We start from the raw sequence: 14,333 nt of genomic DNA on the forward strand, positions 1-14,333 counted from the left end.
TGCTGCTGCTAAAAATCATTTTTGGATCACTGTTCTGAGCCCACCAGTCTTGCACTAGTGCCTCTTTCACCTCCCCATCAAATATACTTGTCTTCTCTTTACTTTTAAGGCCCTTCATAATCTTGCCTCACCCAATTGAGCTAATAACCTATTGTGACATTGACCTCTACCTATATTCTCAGCCTTTACTGCCTACCAGTTAACTTCCCTGAACATATCCATGCCTTCTCCCATGCAGCCCTATCTGCATGAGGAAAACTCCCTGATAAAATCCAAATGCCACTACTTTGTCTTCCTTTGAATCCACTTCACTGGTATAAAGCCTGAACATTTGGGCTCTCTGTGGATGAAATGTAGAGCATTTGGGAAGGTAAAATCCACTTAAAAATTATGAGAATTTTAAAAAATGACGGGTTCTTTCTCTTCTTGTTTCTGTGCCATCAGGGTACACACATTTTCAAGCTTTGCAGCCATGATGGTTATAAACGTACTTTAAAAAAATGAAAGTTGAGATTCTCATGTTAGCACTTGTCTTCAGGAGGTGAGGCTTTCAGAAAACCATGAGAGTTGGAAACACTGAGAGTATTCCAGGAGGGTAGGTCTGGTGCATGCTTAGGACTTATATTTTCAGAACTGCTCAGAGACCCTCCTCTTGTAAGTTAGATGCTTCTGATTAGTCATGTGTTAGCCACATGATTAAGGCAGCAGGTGCAGCTCAGTCTGCTCACGGTTGCTCTGCACACCGCATAGGAACCCCACTTCTAGTTGATTAAGAAGACCCCAAGGACATAGGAGACCATGGGTGAGAGAGTTTGCACATGTGATTCCGATTGTCTAAGAGAAAGTAGTTACTAAGGGCTTTGGAGTAAGGGTAGGGCCAGTGGAGAGGCGAGAGATACAACAGGTAGGAATAAGGGAGGTGCATCATAGTGGGTGCCACATCAGCCATTGACTAAACACCCAACCATCTTAGGGTGACATATCTAGAGAGAAAGGAGGAGTGGGGGAAGAATTCCTCTGGCTCAGAGATGGGGGAGGCACCAATACTCTGCAAAGAGCCTCTCTGGGCCCAGGAGAAGGACAGTCCTTGACATATGTGGCACAGGTGGTCTGGCAGTACCAGCTCACTTCAGAGGCCTTATTGTACCCACATGAGGAGCTCAGGGATGACCTTGGTAGGGTGAGAACCAGAGTCACTACCAACAGAGCGCCCTCTGCGGCATGCCACTGTGCTTGGGGCAGTCTCTTAGGCACTAGGCAAACTGCTGTCTCCCATTGTTTGGAAGAATTTCTACATGCCATGGTTACAAGGGTAACCAATCAAATATGCTTTCCTCTGGACAAAAACAAACAGGCGATTGCCACTTTCCATCAGTGCTAACCATTATGAATGGGACTCAAACCCCTAAGAGCGCCAAGGGTAGACAAAGATACCTGTGGAAACAGAAATATATGTAGACCATAAATGTGATGTGGGTTTGTGACCACCAATTGCTGTTACAGTTGTGGCTACATTTCCTGGATCCTGACATGACCATTATGTACTGACAGTATGTACTGACAGTACTGACATTATGTACTGACAGTATGTACCAGACAGACAGTGGAGTTGTCAATGAAGACAGAAACAGGAGAGAAAGGGGAGAGATTAGGGAAAGAAAGGACAAATTTGGTTTTGGAAAGAGAGTTAGAGAGGACAGCAGGACATACAAGAAAAAGGGTCAGAGAAGGAGTTACAGTCCTGAGACTGGGTGGAAAGAGAAAGTTTAGGAACAGTGGGGATAGAGATTTTGGAAACACTGGGTGAAGGGATGGTAGTTGAAGCCAAGGAATAGAGAAGAAGATGGGGCTGGGGAAAGTATTTAAGTTGGGAACTGAAGGAATAGAAGAGGCAATAGGGGCTGGCACTCTGGATTTTCCATCAGATTACAGGATACACTTTATAATTACTTGGATGAAAAAAATACCAATTTATATCCAACACTTTAAATAGAGAAGTGTTATTAAACACAGCTAAGCTCTCTTCTGCTGTGTATGCTTCTACATAATACCATTAAGGTCAATGTGAATTACATGTATCAAGAAAAGAAAATACAAGTCAGAAAGAATTACTGAAGGATTACCTTGAAATACTTACTGTTTTTAGAAAACTTTGATTTTTCTATTGTTAGTGCTACTACTGGTAATAAATAGCTTCATTTTCATGTTCAGTGACACTTGAGATCAGACGAGAAAGTGGAACATTATGTACAGCTGTAAGACAAAGGACATTACTGTAACTGAGAAGGATATTTAGGTAGGAGTGGAGGAAGATTCTTCACTGCATACCCATTGTCAGGGAGTATCATGGTGAGAACTGTAGTAATCAAGTTGATTGTGAGGTCAAACTACACTTTTTTTTTTTGACTACTTATGCTTTTGTTCTTGTTTGTCTGAAGGTGTGCTGTGTAATGAAGACAAACACCCAGTTGTCTTCCCTTCATGGCTAAAATTCACCGTACAAGGTTACTTACATAATAGCAAGTGCTTCTAAAAGGAGCTTTAAATAACTTGACAAATAGTCACTTGGAGAAAAGCTTCTCTCTTCCATATGGTTCATCTTGGACCATACCGCTAGAGGAGAATAACTGGCTTCAGTTACAGATAGTTCTCTGTATGCAAGCCTACTACAAGAAGAAAATCACTGAAGTCTAATACATTTTAGCATTTACAGAAGTTAGTATAAAAATCCACATCTCTAGTTTTAATTAACATTAAACCAACAACGGCAAATTAATTAAAACTGAAGAACACAAGGAAAAAGAGAGAGACAACACAAAGTTTTAATATAGCATGAAGACCCATGTTGCAGACAGGGGCGGCTCCAGGCCCCAGCATGCCAAGCGCGTGCTTGGGGTGGCATGCTGCGGGGGGCGCTCTGCCGGTCGCTGGGAGGGAGGCAGGCAGGCTGCCTTCGGCGGCATGCCTGCGGAGGGTCCGCTGGTCCCGTGGCTCCCTGCGGGAGATCCACCAAAGCCGCGGGGCCAGCGGACCCTCTGCAGGCACGCCTGCAGGAGGTCCACCGGAGCCGCAGGACTGGCGACCGGCAGAGCGCCCCCCGCGGCATGCCGCCGTGCTTGGGGTGGCGAAATGTCTAGAGCCGCCCCTGGTTGCAGATAATATCCTGTATTTATGCAAGAAGCAACAGTTCTGACCATCCTTCCCAGCAATACCGGGAAAGATTTTTTTCTTTTAATAAGCTTATTTGAAGCCATGTTTGGAAACAGTCATAAATTGTCTATTCAGCAGCTATCAAATTTTACTCCCTGTCTAAATTGGCAATTTTAAGCTGGCTCTTGAGTCAGTGCATTGAGGCATCTGTAATACCTCTAATTGAGAGTTTTAATTTGTAGGTTTTTTGCACCTGTTCAGATATTTTGTTCCTTACCCTCTCATTTGTGAGAATTTCTTAATGATTTATAAATATAGTCTAGTTCATGTCCTTAAACAATCCCTGCTACAAAAGGACTCCACTTTCTTAGGAATGTATTGTTGCAGCCTTAAGCGTCTGAGTGTTTTAGCTCTAAGTATTGGACCAGATTCAGATACCCTTACTCATAATTTGAAATCAGAGAGCCATTGAACAAAACTGTAAACCCGGTATATAATGGAAGTACTCCCAGCACCCTTAGTTCCAGCACCTATGCCTCACTCCCACACTCCCCTGCCCTATTCCACCCTCTTCCTTCCCAGCTGCCTCTTCCCCCTGCCCCCCTTCCATCATTTCCGCCATCCCTCCTTACCCAGCCCCACCACGGGCAATCACTGTTGCACAGAAAACAGGAAGGCTCCCAGAACACAGAAGCTTGACTGGCACTGGGACCCAAGAGCCAGCATTCAGCTGCAGAGTCAGCGGAGCCCAGAAGCAGCCTCCTTCAGCTGGTCAGCTCTGCACTTGCAGAAATGGGGGGCAGTGGCACTTAAGTAGAGTGACCAGACAGCAAGTGTGAAAAATCGGGATGGGGTGGGGGGTAATAGGAGCGTATATAAGAAAAAGACCCCCCAAATTGGGACTGTCCCTATAAAATTGGGACATCTAGTCACCCTACACGTAACCCTGTGTGCCTCCCCATGCCTCGCCTGTTCGGGGGGGCAATCCCCCTCCCAAATTGTGCCCATGGTCATCCTCACTGCCCCCCATGAGTCTTCCCTTTGCTTCCCTGCCATTTTCTGCAGGGAAGTACAGGCATTCTATGGGGGCGGGGCGTTTTCTGCGGGTGCTGAGTCCCGAAGAATTACCCCAGGAGTAATATATATCTGTCTACATACATACAAAATGTGAACTTTTTGTTAAAGAAGAAAAGACATAGGAAAAAAGGCAGAAAAACAAAAGTGAGCAAAATCTTTTGAGAATTAAGAACCTAGCAAAATTTAGATTAGCCCTTGATGCACATTGCTGTAAAGTAAGTCTCTCTCTTATAACACGTGTGACTTAAGTACAAACGGAATGATCTCGGCATCATATTAATACAGTCTACAGATTTGTGGGGAATGCTAATATCCTAGGGCTCTTCTTTTGAGCTAAACATTTAGCCTAGGAGGCAAAATTAATACATTCAAATAAACTAGCACATTGCTAATTAGTGCCTCTTTTGACAAGACTCTCCAATCCCAGAGGTGTTGGACCTGTTAAGAAATATATTTGAATAAGAATTTGAAATTAAACACATTTAACTTTATACGAACTGCATCAGAAACTTGACATCACATTAAAAGGGGGGGGGGAAAGGTATGTTTGTCAGTGAAGTTCCTGTTTACTCCACAGGGTTTTTCATACGCAGGTGCAGCTTTACTTCAGGGTAATTGTATAGAAGATCTTGTTGTGAGATATTAAAGAAACAGCATTTTCATAATAAAGAAGAGTTCACTTTGCAGAGTATCAGATCTCAGGTGGTTTAATGTCCTATCTTGGCAAATTGATCCCTGTGCTGGTTCTATTCCAGCTGGCACCTCAGTCTCCAAGCTGATGTCAGGAAAAAAATAATGCTCTTCATGAAAATTCTCCTTCTTACATTCTTCTACCTGAACATTCTAAAAATTAAGGCTCCAGGCATATTTTTTCCTTAAGATTTGGTTTGGGGGAGGTGGATGGGACCCTAGCAAGCTAGCTGTTTGTTCCAATGATACGAGTGTCATGTTCTTTACCAAATTGATGGTTAAATAAGTTCTGACAAATAAAATAGGATTCTTATCATTTTCCTTCTCAGGGACACCAGTGATCCTGATATTAGAACAATGCTTATTATCAAGGTCTTACTTATACAAAGTACCAACATTGTCCTTTGAGATCAATGGATTCCTTCTCAAACACAATCTCTCCGAGTTCTAGGTTGCTCATCATTTGCTCAGCTTCTTTCTTTCTTTCCTTTAATGAGTCCACCTTGATGTTCATGATTCTTGGTGTCCATTCTCATGAGAGTCTTCTGAAGGTGATCTGTGAGAATCTAGGTTTCTTGTTGACAGGTCCAGCCTTCAGGAGTTCCCTTTTTGAAGTCAGGTTCCTCCACATTGCTAGCAGTTGCCACAATGCTACAATTAAAGGCCTCTGATCTATCAGAGCCACTACTCAGGTAAAGTACTTAAGAGTTCTGAGCTTTGCTATGGTGTGGAACTTAAGTTACCCACAAGTTAGGTGTCTTTGGTGGAAAGTATATGTTCAAAGAAGGTTGTTTAAATCAGTTAATAAAATCAGTTAAATGATGTGCTGAGAAAAAGTATCTTTCCATCACACAAATTAGCTATTTCTAAGTTACTCATCACAGAAGTATGTAAACTTAGCAAAACGTATTTTTCTTAATTAATTCCTTCATCATTCATCCATCACTTTGCACTATTATGATGCTGTTCTCTAACATTACCATTTAATCAGTGAACAGTGGCTAGGCAGACAGGAAATATTTGGTACATTCAACAGCATAGCAGCTGACACACTGTCTACATCAGGCGCTGCGCCGCCCTTCCCAGTCAGTGGCGGAGTCTTCTCTTCACGCGGCTCCAGCATTTAACCTGGGGAGGGCGGTATTTTCTATAAGTTTATAATATATAACTAAACTATTGTTGTATGTAAAGTAAATAAGGTTTTTAAAATATTTAAGAAGCGTTATTTAAAATTAAATTAATATGTAGAGCCCCCCAGACCGGTGGCCAGGACCCGGGCAATGTGAGTGCCACTGAAAATCAGCTCACATGCTGTCTTCAGCACGCGTGCCATAGGTTGCCTAACCCAGCATTAGAGTAACTTTAGGTAAATCCCAGTCATTTTTGGTATGTAGAGGACTGACTGTCACATCCAACGTCTGGTAAGCATCGTTACTAAGTAAGTTTTAGTTCTTTGGGTCACCACTTGTTGTTGATAAGCAATTGTAGGGAAAGAAACAGTGAGGTAGGCAACAGAAAAGTGTATTATAGCTGCATCATACTACCGAGAGTGTTAGGGTGAAATCCTGGGCCCATTAATGTCAATGGCCCAATATCTGACAGATCAATGAGGACACTGTTGCACCAATTCAGCATCTTCATTCACAAAAGCAGCTGCTTGCGTCCACATGAAGCCAAGTTACAGGATCAGAGCCTTGCTTTGTACCTCACATAAATAAAATCTGCATTCTGACATATCCTTCAAAAAGAGAGCAAATATGATAAATAAAAACTGAAGCAAACACTAGTTGCATCTCATTACTTCTTCATGTCTGTCTCTGACACGGTGCTGTTTGGAATAGATCTTCCATTTGATGTGTTTCTTCCTCTAAAGCATATATGAATGCCACCGTATCACCTGCAGTTATACCTTAGATGCATTAATCGGCAGTATTGAAAATTGAGGGAAAAGCTCTTTACTCTTTCTCTCTTCTCATTGTTATTCAGCTTGGTGCACTGTTATCTCACAAAGGGGGCCTTAAGTTCCTTTCTGAACTGTTTAATTAGAGTTTCAATTTGAAATACAGAGATGAGTGAGCAAGCTGCACAGAATGCTGCACTGTATGTTAAATTTAGCTCTTGCTTGTACTTGTTATATGCGACATTGAAGACCATGAAGGCATTGGCGAAGTGCAGACCTTGGTCATCTGCAATGTGATGGCTTAAATGGTAGAGCAAGTGGTGCAATTCCCATCGAACCCCTCTGTATTGTAGTTTATCTAACTGAAAATGGGCTTATTATTTACCTGTCTTTCAAAGGCTTTATCAAGCTTACTTAATGTTTGTAAAGCCCCTTGAAACCTTCAGATGTAAGGTGCTATAGATGCACAAGTATGATTGCAGTGACTCTATTCTCTGGTAGTGTCATGCGAGAATCTATATCCCCTTCCACATGGGAATGAGATAGAGGGTCCCCTCTTTACATGGATCCGGTCCCCTACATAAAGTTAAATTGTACCATATATTAAAATTTCAATGTATTGTCTTAGAAAGTGATATTTGAGTAGGATGTCAGTTTCTCATCTTGAGTAAAAAATCCCCTCTGGCTCCTCTCCCATCTTTCAATGCTTTGGGGATTTTTCTTTATGTTCCCCACCCTCAGTCAATCATTAAAAACAAGGTTGATTTTCAAAAATCACTAGGAAAAAAAGTGAGAAAAAATTATGGCAAAAGGAAAACAGAAAGAGTTAAAGAAAAAATTTAAAATATAAAATGAGAGAAATCATCAATTTTGAGAAAAGGCCATTTTTTAAATAAAGCTTTTCCATTTGGAAAATTCCAACCAGCTCTACTTTTGAGCTATTAGTGACAGCTACCCAACACCTATTTTAAACACAAAAGAAACTATTGTTTTCTTTTTAAAAAATAATTTTGACTTTTGCATTTATTTGTAGTGACAAAGCAATGACTTTCCCACTTCAGCCCTCCTTTCTATAACTGTCCCATTCAGTGACCTAAGGACTTATTCATTGCCTGCCAATGTAATCAGTAACTGATCCCAGGTTATTATTCATATGTGCAGTAATGCTAAAACAGATTAGATCACCTGGTAAGAGACAGCATTTATTTAATGGCTCTGTCATATTACAAGATGGTATACATCTATCACCTGACTGGGATCATTTTTCATTGCCTCCCATGGCTACTGGTGCAATAGTCACTAAAAAGTATTTGTGTATAAAGAATCAAAGTTACAATGTTACTAATGTTTGCATTTTGAGTATTGGTTAGATGGTGTATTAAAGATAAATGGTTGTTCAAGTTATGAGGTGCAGAAGTGTGATAAATTTAATTTATGAGTTAGCTAACTGCAGTGTGTGATTGATGCATCACTGTAAATAAAAGTAACAAGTACCATTTGATAGACAACCTAGCTGAGTCAGCCTGGTTCACTAACAATGTTTGCGTTATTTTGTTGCCCATCTAATTCTTAGCAGTTGCTAAATTTAGAACATTGTCTGTGCTTTTAAGATGCCTGTCTCCTTAATATTTGGTTCTCAGCCTTCTTTTTTGGCAGTTTTCCTAGAAGTAACAAAGCCTACCAGAATTTCCCACACTAGCAAAAACTTACTTCTAAGAGCATTTGAGAGAGAACATCTTTTTAAAAATCCAGTCCAGAATTTTGTTCAAACTAAACTTCAACAGCACTTTCTCAAAGTTCATTTGCATATTGGGTCATGCAATTCCCAGCAGAACCATCTACTGTGGCACACACTGCAACAGCAAGAAAACCAGGGAAAAGTGTTTAGTTTTGTGAATTGTCCATACTTGGCATGTATGAAGTTCCACTAGCTATAAATAAGTACACACAGTGGTCAGACTGAATTGGGACACCAGATTGGTAATTACTCTGATGGCTCCATCAGCTTCAACAGAATAAAGGGTCTCATTTTAAAAAAATCTGTTTGAACCCTTATGATTAGGAAGGTCTTTTTCCAAGCGTGAGCTGACCCATTACGGCATGATTGCAATGGAGAATGTAGACAGGACATTTCAGTCTCCTATAAAAAGACTAAAGCTCACTGAGGACTTCACTAGTACTCTATACTCATGTCAAAGTCTCATCTATGTTACACCTTGAAACTGTTGCAATTAGGAGAAAGGATAACTGTGTTTTATCTCTGTCCCTTGAGTCACTGGTAGCACCCTAAAGCTAGGAACAGAAACAACTGCTAAAAGGTCAGACTTTGGATGAGGTGATGCTAACCCTGCTCCAGAATGTTAAAAATGTCAACAGCAACGGAAGCCTTGTCTGCATGATCATTACCAAGATAGGAGAAAATTTGCACAACCCCTCTCATGTAGTCAAGAGCTTCAAAGAATGACTCTCAGGAGAAGAAAATGGCAGCAAGGGAAATTTTCACCTTTCGCATTTGTTCCATATGAAAGAACAACGCAGATTATACAAAAGAAAAAGAATCATGCTAGTTACTATAGTTCTCACCTTCTTAAAAGAGCACAAAGGTTCTAAGTTACCTTTTAAAATACTAAGTTCAGTTTAGACACAAGGCCAGGTTCTCTGTTGCACCTGGGATCTGCTCAGTGTAGCAGTGAGGCAATAGACATGATGGAGTTGGTTACAATTTCCCAATTCTCTGCCCTAACCTGGTGGCTGTTCTTCATAGGCCAACTACCAATGTTCCCCAAAGAAGTAAATGACAGCCCAGCAAATGCTCCAGCTGTGCCTCCTCTTTCTCCCTGTGCTAGGGCTACAGGGAAGGAAGGCCGACAGCATAAGTGTATCACAGAATCATAAAATATCATGGTTGGAAGAGACCTCAGGAGGTCATCTAGTCCAACCCCCTGCTCAAAGCAGGACCAATTCCCAACTAAATCATCCCAGCCAGGGCTTTGTCAAGCCTGACCTTAAAAACCTCTAAGGAAGGAGATTCCACTACCTCCCTAGGTAACCCATTCCAGTGCTTCACCACCCTCCTAGTGAAAAAGTTTTTCCTAATATCCAACCTAAACCTCCCGCTCTGCAACTTGAGACCATTACTCCTTGTTCTGTCATCTGGTACCACTGAGAATAGTCTAGATCAGGTGTCAGCAACCTTTCAGAAGTGCTGTGCCGAGTCTTCATTTATTCAGTCTGATGTAAGGTTTTGCGTGCCAGTAATACATTTTAACATTTTTAGAAGGTCTCTTTCTATAAGTCTATCATATATAACTAAACTATTGTTGTATGTAAAGTAAATAAGGTTTTTTAAATGTTTAAGAAGCTTCAGTTAAAATTAAATTAAAATGCAGAGCCCCCCAGACCGGTAGGCAGGACCCAGGCAGTATGAGTGCCACTGAAAATCAGCTCAAGTGCCGCCTTCGGCACCTGTGCCATAGGTTGCCTACCCCTGGTCTAGATCCGTCCTCTCTGGGACCCCCTTTCAGGTAGTTGAAAGCAGCTATCAAATCCCCCCTCATTCTTCTCTTCTGCAGACTGGAAAAGGAGCTTGTTTCCTTCAGAAAATTTCAATTCAGAATGGCTGCCTTGGTACCTCGCAGGAATTGTAGTTTGGGTGCCTCATGTTTGCACTGTCCCTTATAGGCTGGGCTCCTTGGTTAAACTAGTGGAGACCGGCATAACAAAAACCAATGACTGGAAGCTGAAATTCAAAGTAGAGTTTAGGTACAGTTTCTTCTTTTTCTTTTCCTTTTTTAAAGGACAGTGATAGTGACAGTTATTATCATGGGAACAAGCTACCAAGGGAAGTGGTGGGTTCTCCATCTCTTGCTGTCTTCAGATCAAGTCTGGATGCCTTTCTGGAAGTCATTTTTCAGTCAGACAAGTTATTTGACTCAGTACACGGGTCCCTGGATGAAATGTAATGGCCTGTGATATACAGGAAGTCAGACGAGATGCTCCACTGGCAGGGGCGGCTCTAGGTATTTTGCTGCCCCAAGCATGGCAGGCAGGCTGCCTTCACGGCTTGCCTGCGGGAGGTCCCCAGTCCCGCAGATTTAGCGGCACGCCTGAGGGAGGTCCGCCGAAGCCGCGGGACCAGCGGACCCTCTGCAGGCATGCCGCTGAAGGCAACCTGCCTGCCGCCCTCATGGCAACTGGCAGAGCGCCCCCTGTGGCTTGCCGCCCCAAGCATGCGCTTGGCGTGCTGGTGCCTGGAGCTGCCCCTGTCCACTGGTTCCTGCTGGCCTTAAACTCTACAAATACTGTATGATGGCCTAAAGTATGATCATGGTGAGGGCAGACAATTGCATCACACCCCTAGTGGGAGTGTATCATAGGCAATGTAGTCCAGCTGGGGAGACCAGCCCATAAGAGAGAATGAGATCATGAGGAAACTGAACTGCAGCTCTCATGAGGCAGGGCAGTGGGGGGCCTGAATTGAAATATTTTTATTTTCAGGAGTTTAGTGTGACGATAAATTCACGCTCTCCTTGGAAAGCAGACACTTATTGTGAAGTTTCATTTAGTCAAAAATCCAATTAAGAAATATTTTGGCAAGCCTTACATAGGAACAATGCTTCACCTGCTGAGGTCCCCCTACTGGCCGGAAGAAGCCACAGTTAGGGAATTACAGGCAGTTCATCTTCTATTTGAGCCACCTGCACAGTACAGGGCTGAGAATCTGGCTTGTTTCCCCACCACCAACCTCCAAAGGAGTAGAGTTTCATTCTGTAAGATTTGCAAGATAAATACCAAACCTTGGAAGAATGAAGTCAGTGATCAGAGCTGAACTCCACTTCATTACTCGATTTCTGGGAAGTTCAGATAAGCTGTAATCACTTAAGCCCCTGCAGCACTTTCAATTACTTGTAAATCTAATTCCCATAATTTGTTTTATTTCTAATTTTGTTGCAAATAACATAGAAGTTTTAATATGCATTCCATTTAGTGAAATATAATTAATTTTCATTATTAGATTGTAGCATAAAGTAAACAAACTCTGAAATGGCTGCCTTTTATACCACTAGCAAGCTGCATAAAAGTGCAATCTATGGTAAGATCTTTAGGTATTGTACATGCTAATAGAGAGTCTCACCTGGTTTAGATCTGTTTTTCAGATACAGTAAACTGCTTTTCTGACAGGACTTAGTCCTTGAAGAAAGGTTGTTATTAAAACATCTCCTGTAAATCATGGACATCTCAGAGCAAAGCCACTTCACCTACTCCACAATGACTCATACTATCTAGTTAGAGATGTAGGAACAGGAAATTATTCCATTCATTTATTATTCTTGACAAAAAGAAAATGCCCTGTTCCACAATATTTTATTATCTGGGAATTGTTAAGAGTGAATAATTCTGAAGATGATTCATTAATTTTTTCATATTGCAAATAGCCTGACTTTGTAAAGACTTTGTCTAAGGCCTTTCATTCACAGCTGCAGTGGTTTGCCCAGGTTACAGTGATTAAACCTTAGCTTTAAGACATGCAAGAGTAATAAAAAAAACTTTACTAGGCTAAGCATAAATGCAACAATGCAGAAACCAAAGTAATAGGGAATGTATTTGACTAGATGGAGAAAACAACAAACACCATTCCTAGGACAGAGTTCCCTCTTTACCCATTGTAGGTAGCATAGATTGTGACATCTATGGTTAAGATCGCCTATCACTTTCCATTATAAGACCCTGTTTTCAATTATTTGTAACTTTGTCAAACTTAAGTCATTTAGGCTGAAATTTGTCATGCTGGGTGTCTGCCTCGGACAGAGGTTTTTGGGATGCCATAAGCAAAACTGGTTCAACCATTTCTCAGAACAAGGTTAGGGAAAAATAGGTTTTGTCCATGTGTAATGTTTTTGTCAGGTTGTATCGGGGCGGCTCTAGCCATTTCGCCGCCCCAAGCACGGCGGCACACCGCGGGGGGCGCTTTGCCGGTCGCCGGTCCCGCAGCTCTGGTGGACCTCCCGCAGGCGTGCCTGTGGATGCTCCACCGAAGCCGCGGGACCAGCGGACCCTCCGCAGGCATGCCTGCGGGAGGTCCACCAGAGCCGCCTGCCGCACTCCTGGTGACCGGCAGAGCGCCCCCCCGCGGCATGCCGCCCCAAGCATGTGCTTGGCGTGCTGGGGCCTGGAGCTGCCCCTGGGTTGTATATATACAGTATGAAATTGTAAGCTTTACTTGAAGAATGCAGTAAAACAGCATTATAACAGAAGTGCCTTTACTTTCTAGGATTATTTTGGAGTCTACCCTGAGTTCTTATATCCTTTTAGACACACATCTTTAACCACCACACCCTAATTCTGTTAAAAACCTCCTGGAAAGTTATGTACCCCTATGAATGGGTGCCATCCCATAGCATATCCACCCATGGCATGGTCCTGCAGGCACTTCATCCCCAGTTCCCTCCTGGATCTCTCAAGAACATATTCACAGTCCAGAGAACATTTCCTTTCTTGGGGTCTAATTTATTAAGCCTTTATATAGTATAGTCACCAATGGCTCTTCAGGCCTAATCCCTCCCTGTTAGGGCTTCCAACTCACTCCTTCAGGCTTCAGGATCCCAGGTACCCTCCTGTTCCCTCTGGGCCAAGGAGTTCTGTCCGTCCCATTGTATCCCTCTCCAGTCTCCTTCTGCCCTGATCCAGGAACACAACTCTTTCCCCTTAGATCAGGGCCTGTGATTCAGGCAGGCTGCAGTTCTAAACCATGCTCTCCCAGTGGACCCCTTTTAATTACATGTACCCAGTTCCACCTAGACTGGCAGTAAAGACTTTCAAACAAACAGAATTCAAAACATCACCTTCATGAGAAAGCCCTTTCCTCTCATGCATCCCACGAAGCAGGTATTCACCCACGAAAGCTCATGCTCCAATACGTCTGTTAGTCTATTAGGTGCCACAGGACTCTTTGCTCCCTTTCCTCTCAGACATCTCTGCTGGGGTGTAGTCATCCAATCATCCTTACCACTTAGAGGCCACCTCAGTCGTTCCCCCCTGGGCTGGAAGAGAGAAGCAGTCCTCCTCCTGCTAGTCCTGCTAGTGGCCCTCCTTCTCAGAACTTGGCCTGGTTGGCTGAGAGAGAGGGGTGTCTTGTTCAACCTTACACTACAAGGCTCCTGCTCTCAGGTCCTTAAATAAACAGTAGCCTCCACTCCACTCCCTGTCACCTCACCTTTGATGCTAGCTATTACCTCAGGACCACTTCCTCTCTCCCAGCATCTGCTTCTACCATTCCCTACACCCTTGTCTGCTCCAGAATTCCTGGAACCTTGAAGGGGCTGTGTCATAGAACATGGTAGCTCTGGTCCCTACTACTTCTTAAAGGAGACAGACCACTTTGTCTTAAAAGACTCACTGGTTTGATTAAGAAAGTTCCCCACTTTGGTCTCTTATGTTCTCCCTTCTCTACTGAAGTTACTTTGGGAGAAATACTTCCAGCTGTGGGAGGCCCAAAATACAGTGGAACCACTTCACA

The 14,333-nt window shown here is 42.8% G+C and overlaps 1 long non-coding RNA gene across 1 annotated transcript; it reads right to left on the reverse strand.

Moving 5' to 3' along the window:
- Positions 1–2,032: 2,032 nt before the first annotated feature.
- LOC120369466 lies at positions 2,033–14,106 on the reverse strand. The gene is made up of 3 exons (XR_005583171.1): positions 14,031–14,106; positions 13,660–13,857; positions 2,033–2,253 (listed from the first exon to the last, which is right to left on the reverse strand). It is a non-coding gene; the product is annotated as an uncharacterized LOC120369466 (long non-coding RNA).
- Between the last annotated feature and the right edge of the window lie 227 nt (positions 14,107–14,333).

This window comes from Mauremys reevesii, linkage group 7 (genome assembly GCF_016161935.1).
Source record: "Mauremys reevesii isolate NIE-2019 linkage group 7, ASM1616193v1, whole genome shotgun sequence".
Classification (NCBI taxonomy): domain Eukaryota; kingdom Metazoa; phylum Chordata; order Testudines; family Geoemydidae; genus Mauremys; species Mauremys reevesii.